Raw genomic sequence first — 16,550 nt, 5'->3', positions numbered from 1 at the left:
AATGAACAGTTACGATCTTTATGAACATCGATTTTCTAAGTAGCATCAATCAGTTATCTATTCTGAAATTTCAGTGGGATATAAGATAGAATGTATCTTATGCTTCATGCTGTGTTTCATCTTGGAATCTCCTCAGAGCACATTCTGGGTTCTTTGCCAGTTCAGTATTCCTTTCTTCATTTTCTTTTTAAAGTTACCCTTGGGCTTTATGTTTTCAATGCTAGTATTTAATTTCCCTCAAGTCTTTTAGTTGATTTAGATCTTGTAGTTTTTGCTCATATTTTAAGACTCCATTTAACCTCTTGTCATATACTAAACATTTCTAACTATTATAAATTTAGGCAGACTGCATATTTTGTTTTTCTGGTGTCTCCCACCCACACTGCTTCTTTTCCATGTTTGCATATTTTTGCTTTCTCCACAACCCCCCTTTTTGAGTCAGTGACTAGTTGCACAGCCCCCTTAGGCTTGAAATTCAGAATGCAGAGAAGTTTGGCCTTGAATTTGTGGTGATCCTCCTGCCTCTGCTTTCCAAGTGCAGGGATTCCAGATCTGTACCAGCTGTGTATGTCTGTGTGTGCTCATGTGTGTGTGTGTGTGTATGCTTGTGTGTGTACATGTGTGTATGTGTATACTTATTTGTGTACACGTGCATGTTTATGAAAGACTTTGAACTATGAGCTCATTTTCTTAATTTTTTTTCTAGAAATGTTTCACAACCTCCACTGAAGTTATATTGGCTTTACAGGGAATATGCATTTAACTGCTGCTAGTTCCTGTGGTTGTTTAGACAACAGAAATTAGACAATGCATTTGAGAGTTTTGTTTTTATTTTGCACAGTTACTATGACTTTGAGTCCCGTACTTTCGTGAAGCCCAGTTTGTTCTTTAAAATTATCAGAATAATTTGTTTGGGCATCTGTTAGAGAGTCATTAGAAGAAAGTTTCTCACCAAAGATTCTAGTTTTTGTTTGCTTCTATGGTGAAGCTTGGAAAGGCCCAGGGCTCTTGGAGGTGTTGGCTGTATTTTCCATTTCTTTCACACATTGGTGAGATTTTTGATTTTATAACTTTTTTCCATGATCCACATAATTCTGAAAACAAGGTAGGATGGCAAGATTTCAGTGAACAGTGTGAGAGAGCAAAACTCAATTGAGATGCCATTTTAAGGCAAAGTTCTCATTTTTTACATAATTTCTTTTTCTCTGTGGATTTTCCTTATTTTTAGAGTTCTAACTTAGCAAGTAATTGAATAATATTTTTCCTGTGTTTTATTGAATTTGCATGCTATTTACCTTTATGAAGCCTCATTAGGAACTTTTTGGCAACATTTATCAAAAGAGGAATTCACGTGCCAGTTGAAGTCTACTAGAAATTTTGTCAGTAGAAGTACACACACATTCCAAACCTATGCCTATCTGTTCACAGTTGAAACTGGCAATGTTCTCTCAGAACTACTCCATGCTCTAGGGCTGTGCTGTGTAAGTCTACATGTGCTTGCCCACAGTGAACCAAAGATATATAGATAGATGGGAAAAACAAAAGAGATGACAAGTCTTGGCAGCAGACATCCTTATCTTAAATTTCATTTTTGGTGTTTCAAACCATTCTTAGCAGAATTGCTAATATCAGTATGTGTTAAAAAATTTTTTTGCCCTGCTGAATGCCTTTTAGTTCTAGATTTCGAAGAGCATATATTATCATAGCTTTGATGCATTAATAGACTTGGTATTTATTATATGTATGAAAGTTAATTTTTTTAAATTTTAAGATAGGAATGTTAATTTTATGAAGTGTTTGAAGTAAAAGCAATATAATTTTTTTAAGGTTTTTGAGGAGTAAGTTATTTTATTCTTTATAACATTTTTTCCTATTAATATTCAAGTGATGTATTTTTCAGAGAAGACCAATTCTATGCAGTTTGAGTCTGGGGTTATTTATGGTGATAGGCATTTTAATGTTATTAGTATATGAAGCATCAATGCCATATCTACCTACCTGGGCTGAATGACATGAGTTAAAGCCGTGGTACCTGAGGAGGGGTCAGTTCTATGGGCCATTTCCAAAGAGCTGAGGCAGATCATTACATAATGTGTAAGAAGTCTTATAAAGCACTTTGATTTTCAAGTGAGAAGTAATGAAAACAGGCTTCATAATCTTGATTAATCATGTATTCAACTGAACATTTCCACTGGATATCTAGAACTTGAAAATAAGGGAGTTAAAAAAAAGATGACAAGATTTCTATAATTATTGAGAAGTCACAGAAAGTTTTTGTCATGCATATCAATCTGGAACAATTATTTTTTTCAATAAAAGTCACATTTCGATGATCTCCTTCAATGTGTAGTGTGACATGGGACGAGAGTGACCTTTGAAAAGTGAATGGGGGGGCGTGAATCTGTGTGAATATGAGTGTTCGTAAGTGTGTGTGTATATTAGTGTGTATACATGTGTAATGTGTGTGTGGTTGTGTGGTGTGTGGTTGTGTGTGTGTGTGTGTGGTGTGTATGAATGTCTATGTTAGTGTGTTTGATGTGTAGTGCGTATATATGTATATGCGTGGTGTGGGATAATATGTGTGAGTATGTGTGTTATGTGTGTTAGTATGTATGTATGTGTATATGTGTGTGTGTGTGTGGGATGTGGTGTAATTATGTGTGTTTGTAAGTGAGTGTCTTTTTTTGGTGCATGTGTGTGTGTGTGTATGTGTGTGATATAGGGTAATTGTGTGTGTGTGTGTGTGTTTGTAAATGAATGTCTTTTTTGGTGTATGTGTGTGTGCGTGTGTGTGTGTGATGTAGTGTAATTGTGTGTGTGTGTTTGTAAATGAATGTCTTTTTTGGTGTATGTGTGTGTGTGTGTGTGTGGTAATGTGTGTGTGCAAGTGTGTGAGTGGTGTATGAGAGTATGTGTGTGAGTATGTGTATATATGTGGTTGTTGTTGGTGGTGTTGTGTGTTTGTGGTGTGTATAAAGCACCAAGTACTCCTCCTTTCACTGAGCTACAAACCCACTCCAAAACCAAGTTCATATCTGAGTAATCCTCAGTCTTCAAGAGTCAGATCATAGAAAGAGTTAGAAACTCCCAGTGAAACAGAAAATAGGCTTTTGAAAAACATACCTGAGGCTCTCATCTTCTGCTGGAGTGGAACCCAAGGCCTCCACACTAGCAGTGCTCTCTTACTGAGCTTCTGTCACAGACTCTCTGTGGAGTCTTTGTAAGTAATTTACATACGATAATAGCAACAGCACGTGTAGAAAAGGACAATGAAGCAAGCAATCCGTGTTCAAAGCTCATTCTTTTTCAATCTTTTATTTTAATTAGCATACAAATAATGCTTTTTTTTTTTTTTTTTTTTTTTTTTTTTTACATTTCAAGACTTGATTTTGGTTCTTGGTCCTCCCTTCTCCTCCTCCTCTCTGCTCACCATTCTTGTTTGTCCTCCTCCACCTTCACTATTCCATTTCCCACCTTCATGTCACCCGTTCTATTCCCGTCTCCCCACAACTTCTCAATTCTCTCGTGTAAGCCACTTGGTTTAACCGCTCTTTCTGTTTTTAGACCCTGAGACTGTTTACGTTGGGGATTCTGTTCCTTAAAAGTCTGAGGAGCTTTCTGGAAAAACATTTGAAACCCAGAACCTTTGGAGTGAAACTACTGTCTCTCATACTTCTCTACAGTTATTACTCTATGCCAGCTTTAATTTTTTTCATGAGCAATTTTGGTACTTTTATTTTTGCACAGAGTGGCTTTTTCGTTGTGAGTTTAGTTTAAAAATAGGATGCTATACATTATGCTTTATTATAATTTTTAATCTCTTCCATACTCATTTTTAATTTTATATGTTTGCATTTTTATAATAGTGTGATGCCATTTGAATTTAGATATATGTAAGATGTAAAACATAAATCTGAGAAGACAGAAACCCAAACATTAACAGCAGGGGTTCCTGGGTTGTTAAATTATGCATGGTCCCACCATTGTGAATATTTTGGTATATTCTGAGTACATTGGTTTTTACTTGGGGAAACAGTTTTTTTTTGAAAATGTAAATGGCATATTGTGTCTATCAAAATTTGTGTCCCAATGCTGTTTTAACTCTGTGTTGTTTTTGTCTTCCAGTTATAGGTGCTGTCATGGGAAAGTGATGCTATCAACCATTGTAGGGGAATCTGGTCTTAAGGCAAATTTTCCTGGAAAGATGATCTGGAGTGGATTCCATGAATGGAAATAAAATTCGTATCTGTAAACTTCTTTTCTAGAAATTGGTCTTCCAGGTATTTTTTTCTAATGAAACAATACAATGTTTTGTATAAAAGTGTGCTTGTAAAGAAGTATTTTCATGCGTTATATTTTTACTTTTTAATATCTAAAAATATATATTTTACCATCTATTTTATGTACATTATATATCATATCCTATGTATTAATAAAATGCTTAGAGCTTCTGTTTTAATGGTACTCCTATTAGTTTTCTCATACTTGCAAAAGTATCTGTGAAAAGCAACCTATGGAAGAGTTTTGGCTTGCAGTTTCAAAGTATAGTCCACTAGGATGGGGGAGTCAGGGCAGCAGGAGGGTGAGGCAGCTGGTCATTCTGTATCTGCTGCTAGAAAGGAACAACACACAGTTAAAGCAGTGATGGAACACAAATTTTGATGATCACAATATGTCATTTATGTTCCCCAAATAAAAACCAATGTATTCAGAATTCACTGAAATACAATGGTGGGACCATGTATAATTTAACAACTCAGGAAACCCTGCTGTTAACATTTGGGTTTCTGTCCTGGACTCCAGTCTGTGGCCTGATGCAGCCCACATTCAGGGCAGACCTTCCAGATAGCTTTCTGTAAACAGTTATAGGCACACCCAAGCTTAATCTTCACAGCACCTGAGCTTTATTTAAATAAGGTTTGAGAGACCTGCAAGTCGGATCACAAATTCCACAAAAGAAAACTACCTACAGCCTGCATTGCTTAATGGTAGGAGAGTGTCCTAATAAATATAACACTGGATAACTTTTTTTTTTTTTGAATGCCCATCATGGGGTGCATTTACATAAGACTAGAGGGTCTGGGCCGATTACTTGACATGGCCTCTGATAAAGTAAAAGGACAAGATGGGGCTGAAGGAATGGTTCGGTGGCTAAGAGCATGTTGTGCTCTTGCCAAGGTGAGGACCCCATTCAGTTTCTAGCCACACTGAATGGCTTACGACTGCTTATAGCTCCAGATCCTGACTCCCATAAGCACCCATACGCATGTGCACATACATACAATTAAAAATAACTAAAAATAATAAAACATTTTTTATTTGTTGTTTTTTTTGTAATTTTGTTAATATTTTTATTTATTTTTTTCAAGACAGGGTTTTTCTATGTAACTTTGGCTGTCCTAAAACTCACTTTGTAGACCAGACTGACCCCAAACTCCGAGATCTTCCTGCCTCTACTTCCTGAATGCTGGATTACAGGCGTGTGCCATCACACTGGGCTTATTAAAACAATCTTTATCTACTCCATTTTGATTGCATTCTTTCCATCCCCCTACTCCTCCCAGATCCTCATACTTCTCTAACCACCCAACCTTTTCTCTCTCTTTCTTCTTCATTCACTCTCTCAATCTGCAGCTCTATCTAAAGAAAAAGCAGTCAAAAACACAAAATGAAAATATGAAAATCAAAACAAACAAACAAAAACCTCAAAAAGACAAAAGGTATTACTGAAACAAACCAAAGGGAAGAACACACAAAACCAGTACTCATATAGATGACAATAAGGGGACTCTGTGAATGTTTTAAAAAGTACCCATGAAGTGGTGGGGAGGGGATAGGGAAAGAGTTAAAAGAGAGGAACAGGAAGTGGATTTGATCAGAAGATAGTATATGCATGCGTGGAATCCTAAAACAAACATTTGCTTTTGTCTTATTGTATTATATTTTAATTTATTATCATTTCTAAGATGCCTGCTTGTTTTCTAATAGGAAATAGAACAGTGTGTATAGAGAGGGCAGGTGGGGAGGGACTGGGAGGAATAGGGGGAGGTGAACCATAATCAGAATATATTATATGAAAAAAATCAATTTCCCCAAACAACAACAACAAAGAAACCTCAAAACTGCCAGGATGTAACAAAAAGATGAGAAATTGGATTATATAAAGGCAAAATCAATAGTACAGAGGATAGACTAAGGAATTAAACATGTCTCTGGGAGGCATTCTAGAAGAAAGGGATAAACAGAAAGAGACCTCTCCTATAATAATAGTGGAAAGTATTTTTGTCAGAATTTAAGAAAAAGCATCAGACAAAATTTCCTATGAAAGAACAACGGCAGAGTTTCAAAAGATATTTCATCATAAGGATAGGAGCTGGAAGCTAATTACTAATAGGCCTAAAAGGACAACAGGAAATAAGGACTAACATAGAGCTCCACACATGGAAAGGTAAACTCTGAAACTTGTGGACAAAATGAAGGTATTTTCCAACTAAAACAAACTGAACTAGTGAGTCTCCGGGAGATGATTTGTGAAAAAGACACGACCAGACAGAGAACGAAGGAGCTGAATGTGAGAGTGATGATGACTAGGAGATTGGACAATGTAAGGTTAGATACAAATCATCTCTACCTCAGGGCATTTTGTTATGGTATAAGGCTATTATTTGTAGGTATTTTTGGTAGGTAGGAATCTACATGCTAAAGATGTTAATGTCTTCTAGGTCATCCACAGGACTAGATCAGGAAGAATGCAAGACTCAGTGGTCTTGGTATTTGCAAACCCTCCCTGTGCTACGGAGAGGAGAGGATATGGGAAAGGACCAGGATTGTAAATCTCAGAGTAAACATCTGACCAGAAGGGCACCACTAGGCTTTAAAAGGACTGGTGGCCTTTGCTTTCCCCTTCCCCTACACCGTGCCAATTAGAGATGGGATGCTAAGATCTTGTTCCACTGTCTTCTCAGATTGCCGACTTTCCAAATGAGACATAGTTTAAGAATCAATTTCTGTTTGCTTTTTTTCCTTCCTTCCTTCCTTCCTTCCTTCCTTCCTTCCTTCCTTCCTTCTTTCTTTCCTTCTTTCTTTCTTTCTTTCTTTCTTTCTTTCCTCTCTCTCTTTCTTTCTATATATTTCTTTTCTCTCTCTCTCTCTCTTTCTATATATTTCTTTTTTCTTTCTCTCTCTCTTTTTTAAAGCTATGTGTCAGATGATACAGCCTAGATTACATAAGGCCCTTGGCTTGCTCAAGAAGAAGAGAGAATCCGTCTGAACAAAAGTACACATTTAAAATTAAACTACTAAAATAAAAATATAACACATAATTTCCATATTGGTAGAGGAAGAAAACAAGGAATTGAAAAATCAATACTAATAATCCAAAAGGAAGAACAGAATAGAACAGAGGCTAAAATATCATGGTTAAGTGGGCAGGAAAGGCGATCAGAATAAGTTTAAATTAACAATAACTTAAAAACATGGAATTTAAAGATTTTATTCAAACCAGAGGTTCTTAAATCAGGTTAACAAAACTCCACCCAACTAAATATAAGATGTTCACAAGATATTGATAGAGCAGCAGAAGCCAGAACCCTTGAACCAGATCAGTGACTCATTGCAACGAACATTTGTAAGTAAAACAGTGTGGACCAAAGAAAAACTGTAGGACACACTGTAACACACATTACAGCTTCCACAACAAGATTTTTTTTCCCTCTCTGATTGGGGTGGGGTGGGGGTGGGGAGTAGGGAGCAAAGGCTGAAGACTGATAAAACAAGATGAGGAGATGAGTGGGATTGATGTGAAATTCACAAAGAATCAATAAAATCTAAATAAAAAGTCTCAGAAAAACTTAGAAGGTCATACAGATTATCTACTAATACCAATATTCTGTTAAAAATAAAACTACAGCTCAGTTAAAGAAACACACTATCATCTTTTATACAAAGACCACAAATTCAAATGATTTCAAATGTGAGGAGAAGTCACAATAGAAGATTAAGCATCTCTAGAAATGAGTGAAAACAGCTTTGATCAACTAAATTCTTAATGTTATAGAGTAGTTGTTTTACTTATTTTTTATTGCTGTATTAAAATACCAGTATCAAGGCAATTTCCTGAAGATAAAGCTTATTAGGGCTTAGAGTTGCTGAGGGTAAGAGACTCATGGTAGCGAGTAAGGCAGCAGGGAGTAGTCAAGGCACTGGAACGATAGCTAAGAACTTACATCCTGAGACAGAACTATGAAGTGGAGAGGGGGAGGGGGAGGGAGAGGGGGAGAGAGAAGGAGGAGAGGGAAACACAAATTGGAAATGGCTGTGGGTTTTTGAAACCTCAAATTCTGCCTCCAGTGACACATCTCCTCCAATAAAGCCATACTTCTGAATCCTTTCCAAACAGTCCCACCTATTAGGGACCAATTATTTAGACATATGAGGCAATGGGGCCTGTTCTCAATCAAACTACCACAGCGGTATTTTGAGATATAACCATATTCTTAAATGAAGTTTTTTAAAAAAAAGAAATTGAAAATTCACAAAATAACATACAACTCAAGGAGTTAGGAAAGCAAGAACAGAATAAATTCAAAGGATGATATAATGAAAAACAGAAATTAAAACAGAAAACAAGTTATCAGCAAAATACTTTATTTGAAGGAAAAAAGAACTTTTGAAAACATATAGTCTTATGTTTAACAATGTCAGCAAAAGTGACATTATAAATAAAAAGGAATTTAAGTCTAGTAATTGTTCATTTTAAGATCTAAGATAATCTTTGTTAATAAGTTTGAAAGTTCAGTAGAAGTAAATTCTTAGAAAAATCTAACCCCTGCTAATCTGCTCGAAGAAACAGAGATAACCAGTCCTATGACTTTAAAAATCTGAAAGAAAGAATAAGCTATTTCCCCTTAAAAATACTGGCCAAAACGGTTTCATTAATTATTCTCATAAAATACGAAGGAACCAATATTTCTTGTCACATAATAATGTGTTCCAGTGACTAAAATAGAAGGCAAGTTCTCCAGTTCCTTTTATGAGGCTGGCATAATCTTGTTATAAAGACTGGTCAAGGGCACTGTGCACAATGGAAGTAGATAAAGCTCTCACTCACCAGCAGCAAGGAGAAATCCTAAACTGAGTGGCAGTACCTCCAAACCAAGGAACAGACAATGCTTTGACATTAATAGTCCAGCAGAACATACGTGTTGATGTAGACAGATTATAATAAAATTATGTGATCATCTCAAGATAGAACAAATACTTATTAAAATCTGATCGTCTGAGGCTGGTGGTGTAGCCCAGCGATAGAGCATTTGCTCGGCAAGTGCAGTGCCCTGGGCTCAATGCCAAACATGGCAGTAAGTAGATAAAACAAATAAGCAAAGTCAAGTAACAAAAAGGAAAACAAACGCGGCAGTCCTTCAAGATAACAACACGAAAAGCAGGAATCCAAGAACTTCCCTACAATGGCACGTTTTGCTCATTCAGTGGGAAGGTAATGTTGTTGACTGAGACTTGGTCAATTATTGTCCTGAGTGATTACCAGAGCAACAAGACAAACTAGTCCTGCAAGGAAGGGCTAGGTGGGAAAAAATGAGCTGTGTAAGGGCTTGGCATGCCGTTGGCTCTGGTTGTTTAAGCACAGGGTTTGGTGGTCACACAATGATAAAGTCACCCAAGGAAGCATTTTCTCAGAAACCCTGCCCATGAACACTCACTGCTTCATCCTCACCACCTAGGGCTCCAGTGTGCAGTCTGTATAAAGGACAGTCACTGGCAAATGTGAGATATGGTGAATAATCTGGAAACTGGCTGCAAATATTCTGGAGTTTGAATGACAAACAAGTACTCCAAATTATCAAGGGAAATATAGATTGCTTTTGTGGCAGGATATTTGATCACACTGGAACCCCAGAGATTGTCTTGATTACTGGAAATAGAAAACCCTATTTCTAGTTGTGGTGTGACTTAGTCTTAGCACACACCTTTAATTCATCTGGCTGGAGGACAGACAAACTCTTAGTACACACCTTTAGTCCCAAACGATGAAGATGAAGTTAGCTTATAGAAGAAAGCAGCCATGGGATATCTAATTGAGTGGCAGACAAAGTGATGAATCATAGACAGATTTGATGGAATAGAATATGCCCAACCCTCATGAGAGCAGAAAGGAGGCTACTTAGAGAGAGTAGTGCAAAGAGAGAAAAGGAGAAGGAGGCAGTTTTGCTGAGAGAGCTTTCTTTACAGAGAGAACAAACTAGACCCAGGTGACAACAGAATATGCCAGAGAACGAGAAGGAACCACAAGATTAAAACAAATTGCCAGAGTTAGTTGAGGCTAAGTAAAGCAATTTAATCAGAGGCATAGAAAGAAGCCAGACAGAATCAATTATCTTAAAGAAGAGTTTGAGCCAGTTGAGTTGAACCAGCCAGGCAGAGTTCGGAAAGAGCTAGGAAGGGTGAGTTTACTCAGCTGTAAGTCTCAGAGGCTGAAAACATTCTAGATCTAGATAAGATTGTACAGGAGGGACTGGAGAGATGGCTCAGTGGTTAAAAACACTGAGTGCTCTTCCAGAGGTCCTGAGTTCAATTCCCAGCAACAACATGGTGGCTCACAACCATCTGTAATGGGATCTGGTGCCCTCTTTTGGTGTGTCTAAAGATAGTTACAGTGTACATATATATAACAGGAGGCTAGAAGCTTCCAGGATGAAGCCTAGGTTAGCAGACAGAGCCAGTAAGTCTTCAGGCTGACAATTTATAAGGGAAAATAAAAGATACTTTACAGCTTATTTAATCAAGGAAGTAGCCATGACTGGTTATTTAGATGGGGAAGGATTCAATCAGATGCCTTTCTCTTATTATCCACACAAACACATTCCTGATGGCTTAAAGGCCTGCCATAGAAAATAAACTATAAGTGTGGCAGAAAGAAAAGCAGTATGTTTGTTATTTGTGGTAATTTCCCCCATTTTCTGAGATAAAGGCTCACTATGTAGCCCTGCTGGTTTGTAACTCACTAAGTAGGTTAAATCTGCCTTCGTCCTGTGCAGGTCTTCTGCCTCTGTCTCATGTGCTCTGGGGTTTATAGGTGCACACTACCATGTCAAGCCTTATTTTACATTTTAATGCATTTACATTATTAATACATTTCACAGTGCAAGAAAGTAGTACATAAGAAAAAAGTAGGTAAATCAGACATTTAGAGGAATTATATTATTTGTGTGTGTGAGGCTGTAGTTTTTAAATATATAAGGAGCAAAAACATTTATTAGTAATCATAAGTAGGCCTTGTTTTCACTTTCCTTTGGTTAAAATAGCAAGGAAAGACAGCAAGCCATATGCTTTCCAGCCGAGGAATTCACTAACACATGGTAAAAATGAGAAAAAGGAAGCTGCCCTTGTGGTCTCTTTGTTTCCTGTGTTCGTTATGATTGTGTCTTTTAGAACAAGTAGGAACCCAACTGTAACTTGCTTAAGCAAGGATGAACGTTTGCTTGACTTCCACTGAACAGACAGTCCAGTGGCAATATTAATAAGCAAGTGGGCAGTTCTAGGGCATTAACGTGAGTTTATGTCCACCTACCCATTCAGTCTGCATATTGACACTAAGCAGATGGGTTCTGTTATGATTGTCTTGCTGCTAAAAAACAGACACAGAGATATCGAATGAACACAGGAAGATAAATGCATTCATTTTCCTGTTCAGAAAGGTTTTAAAACCTTTCAAATTAGCCATGAGTTCATGCTCATGATCTTTATCAGCTTCTGCTTCTGCAGAACCTTATCAATTTCCATAATGCACCAAGACAGTGATAAGGCTTGGCAGATTGAGTTTTGGGTGAGGAAAGGGTCAGATGGGAAGAAAAAGCCAGCAGCATTGGCTCTATGACCAGAACAGTACTCAGGAAACAGACATCTGGGATACATCTCTGAACCACATACTTTGGACACCTGGTGTCCAAACTATTGTGATGTCACCAAGGTCTGAGTTGCTCACCCACGCTCTGCAAGGATTTATTTATTCAGAGAAGACCCTTCAAAGGGTAAAAATCTTGTCCAGTCTAATGTGAGGTTAGAGTGGAGACAACATACAAATGGAAAATCAAAGGGTAATATTGTTGGTCTCTGGGTTTTGTATGGTGCTTTGAACTTAGCCTGTGGGATTAGATATCCTCTATGTGATTTTTAACAGAGTGTAACACCATGAAAAATAGTGTTATTGGCATTTAAATGAATATACACATAAAATGAAGGGCTGCTTATGATATAAAATATGGAGCTCACTCAACAAACGAAGAATATGTCTATCATGTGGTCCAAAGAGAATGACACCAGACAGGCGCATACAAAAGCCATATCTGAGTGTCCATGTTCATTGTGGTATTACTAAGATACAACATAGATACAACATAGATGACTGTCTAAAGAAGACACACCACCACCACCACCACCACGCACTAGTATTATCAGCTCTAAATCAGAATGAATTATGCCTTTTTAGAAACCCGAAAGGAAGTAGAGGACTTTATATGAAGTGAAATAAACCAGACTCTAAAAGATAACCATAGCGTGCTCTCTCTCATATGTGGACGTTAAGACAGGCTGGAAGCACAACAGTGATTACCAGACACCGGGAAGGGTAGCAGGGAGGATGCTTGTGGGAGGTGGTAGAAAAGGGGAGGTCTGATTTGATCACTGCAGTGCTATATGCATATGCAAAATATCATACTACACACCATTAATTTGCACAATTGGTACTTATTAACAATGATAATAAAAACAGGAAGTTGAAGGAATGAGAATAGGAAAGATCCTGCTTGCTGCATTAGTACAAATGTTAACTTGATGACAGAAGGTTTTGAACAAAGAAAAAGAAGGAATGGATGAGGAAGGTATTATCCAGAAAGATCAACAATTTCAGCTGGCTAAATGGATGCTTGAGGAAAGAGGATGAAGTAAGTTGGAGATCGTTCTGAAGCTACCGTATGTGCGATGCCGCCAGGCAAAAATGGACATTGTAATATATAACAGGTTTTAGGGAAAAATAGAATTCAATTACAGAATAGTTGGATTTGAGATGATAGATAGGAAACTGTGTCAACTGGGATTTTCTTATTCAGAGGAAAATCAAGCTTTAAAATGGAAGATGGAGTCACTTGAGAGTTTTGAGGAGATCTGAAGAGCTAGCCTCAGACTCTTACCATGAAGCAAGCCCCAGGTCATGAGCTTACCCTGGCTACCTCTGAGGCTTGGACCCTGCAGCATGCACATTAGACCTTCTGGGACTTGAGACCTCTTCTGCAGTCACTGTCATTGAATGACAAGCTTGAGATCCTTGTTGTTTTGGACTATGGACTTCTGATACAAGGGACAGGGCCTCCCCAGAGGGGCATAGACCACATTGTTACATCCTGCTGCAAGAGGAGCTGAGAAGATGAGCATAGCCGTCTTTCTTACCTGTGGTTTTGGCTGCTGCAGCACCAAAGTTTCCATCACCCATGGTCAACCATAGTCTAAAAATGGATAGAAAAATCCCAGAAACAAAAATCCACACTTTTTAGTTGCCATTGTGAGCACAAGTTGCTCACCACTGAGCCTCTAGGAAAGGGAATAAACCCTTTGTCACTAGGTCTGAGAGAGAGAGAGAGAGAGAGAGAGAGAGAGAGAGAGAGAGAGAGAGAGAGAGAGAGAGAGAGAGATTTACATGACATTTATTGCAATATAGTATTATAATTGCTCTGCAATTGCTGATATTACTCTTACTATGACTAATTTTATAAATTAAACTTGATCTTAACCTGAATAGAGTACAAAACACAGTGTGTAGGAGTTAGAATGTAGATGTCTCAGAATACACTGGGACATCTTCGCTGAGGATTGGGGAGGGTTAAGATATATTGGGGTAGGATGCGGACTCCTTCTCTACCAAAACTCATTAGTTTTCAGAAGTCTCCTAACATGAGAAAAGGGGCAAAATTCCAGGCAGCCTAGAAGATTGATCATGTGCTCAGCAGGGCTTAGCAAGTTTGAAGGGAACACAGACCAGAGTCGGGGGTCAATGTCATCGCTCTTGAACTAGAGTTCACCCAACTAGAGGGTATAGCACAGGAAGTGCGGATGATGAAGATGGAAATTTAGAGAAATGGAGCTCATGAGGCTGAAAGAGTCAAGGACAAGACAGCAGATAAATAGTTAAGGTATTTTCCATGGAGTGGAGAGAGTCCTAAATCTGTGGAGACTCAGAGTTCAAGATTGGCCTTTTTTCCCCCCATTCAAAATAGTCACAGAGGAAGTTGAGGGTGGGTTGTGAGGGAAGAATTGTGGCATGCACAATGAAAGCGTGACAGAGAAGTCACACTGAACAATTGAAAATGATTTTACTTGGGCTGTAAAATTATTCACGTGCTCTATTTACTGGCCCCTGAAGGAGAGTCTAGTTGTGGAGGGGAGTTTAGCAATTGGCTTTATGCACTTCCCCGAAGGCTCAATGTCTTCTGGCCAAGGCCTTCTGCACACTGAGTGATAGTTGTTATCAATATTTGAAATCCTGGTTAAGTAGAGACGTTTTGTGCACTGACTTCTGCAGACAGCTGCTGGAGGGGGAATCACAGGATCATTGAAGATGGGTGTATAGTGAGATACATGGAGGGGGATAGGTACACAAAGTTCTTCAGGGTCCAAAGAACCTGATTCTTCTGGATTACTTCTTAGTTAGAAAATTCATCTTAATTTAATTGGTAGGAGAATTAACAGTGTTCTCTTGAATGGGAAAGAAGTAATTCAAGGTCTTCTGACCACATCTATAGGTGTCTTAGTCACAGACAAAATACAATGAACCACACATAATACACGGAATATAAAGTAGTCTCTCACTGTTCTTGGGGCTTAGCAATTCAGGATCTAGCTAATTCGGAGGATTGCTGTGAGAGAAGTCCCCCTGTGTATCTCACAGGAATTTGACCTATCTGGGTCTGAGGTTTGGTTAGAATATGTCAGATTGCCCCATTTCACTGTGGCAGCTCCCGACTAGAGACCATGGTGTGACTTCATCAGTTCTATGTTCTTCTCGTTGCTGTATAAGAACTGGGGCTGTAGTATCATTGAGATGTTGGCCAAAGAGATTGTTGCCTATTGCTCCACTTAAAGCCTAGAAGCTATGGTTTGTTAGCTAGTATCCATTTCAAAAATGTTTCAAACAAGACCTTGTGTAAATTCCATACTGCATGATGTATTATAGGGGAAGAAATGGTGACCATTATAGTATGTGTCCTAGTTTGCTTCTTTGTTGTGAGAAAACACCAAAAGCAGCTTTGGGAGGGAAGGGTTTATTTCATGTTATACTTCCAAATCAGGCCCTAACTGAGAGAAGCTCAACCAGGAACCGAGAGACAGGAACTGAAGCAGAGACAATGCAAACTGGCTTCTCTCCATAGCTTCCCCAGCATCCCTTCTTATGTAACTCAAACTACAGGCCTATGGGCAGTGCCACCCACAGTAGGCTGGATGCTCTCTCACCAATTCTTAACTAAGAAAATGCCCCACAGACTTTCCTACAACACAGCCTGATGGAGGAAGTTCCTCAACTGAGATTCCCTCTTCCTAGATGACCCTAGTTTTCTATCAAGTTGATGAAAACTAAGTTGCATAATGAGAGAGACCAGAAAGGTGAGGGGGAAGCTGGGAGGAGGAGGAGAAGGAGGAGGCAGAGGAGTGGGTGTCTGAGTAGAAGGTTATCTCTAGAGCTTCTTTGTTGAAATTTTCAATGATCCTGTATTGCTAGCAATTATTCTCAATAGTATCCCAACCCCCATCAGTAAGTGGTCCTTCTCTCTTTTTGATTTCTAAAGTCTAAATATCTCTATTTCTTACAGAACATATTGATTTCCATTATAGTCACTGAGTCTTTACACTTTGGGGGGGTACTTTATTAAACTGGAAAACATAATATAAATATGAGTTATTTATATGTACAGTACATATATTTCTGAGATCCCATAGGTCTCAAACAACTGAAAATTTCAAAGAAAACCTGTTATGAACCGAATGCTCATGCTCTCTCTAAATTCGTATGCTGAGACCCTAAGCCCAATCTGATGGCAGCATTAGGCTTTGTGAGGGCCTTCAGAAAAATGAAATAAAATGTATAAATAAAATGTATATATATATATATATATATGTATATAACTGGCTAACTTGATCACCGTTATGATGTGGGTGTCTCCCAAAGGCTCTGGCCTATGCTGATATCATCAAAGGGCATGACCTAGTTGAATGAAGTCATGTCACAGGAGACATGTATTTAAAAGGGATATAGAAACCTCCTCTCTCTTTCTTTGATTCTTAGACTCCATGGATCTGAACAGCTTCATCCACATGTGCTTCTCACCATGCCACCTTGCCACAGGCCCCAAAGCCACAGGGTCAACTGACCATGGACTAAAGTTTTCGAAACACACCGACACCCACCCTAAAGTTTGCTTGGGGTGGGTAAAGTTCTAACATCATGGAGGCTGGAAGTTACACAATGACTGTCCAAAAGCCAGATAATT

At 38.3% G+C, this 16,550-nt stretch overlaps 1 long non-coding RNA gene across 1 annotated transcript; it reads right to left on the bottom strand.

The window, feature by feature from the left end:
- Positions 1-969: 969 nt before the first annotated feature.
- Positions 970-3,209, bottom strand: LOC120097828 (uncharacterized). The gene is made up of 3 exons (XR_005495634.2): positions 3,124-3,209; positions 1,999-2,205; positions 970-1,094 (listed from the first exon to the last, which is right to left on the bottom strand). It is a non-coding gene; the product is annotated as an uncharacterized LOC120097828 (long non-coding RNA).
- Between the last annotated feature and the right edge of the window lie 13,341 nt (positions 3,210-16,550).

This window comes from Rattus norvegicus, chromosome 17 (assembly GCF_036323735.1).
Source record: "Rattus norvegicus strain BN/NHsdMcwi chromosome 17, GRCr8, whole genome shotgun sequence".
In the NCBI taxonomy this organism is placed as follows: Eukaryota; Metazoa; Chordata; class Mammalia; order Rodentia; family Muridae; genus Rattus; species Rattus norvegicus.
Note: the sequence above shows the minus strand (reverse complement) of the source record. Positions and strands in the feature narration are given on the sequence as shown.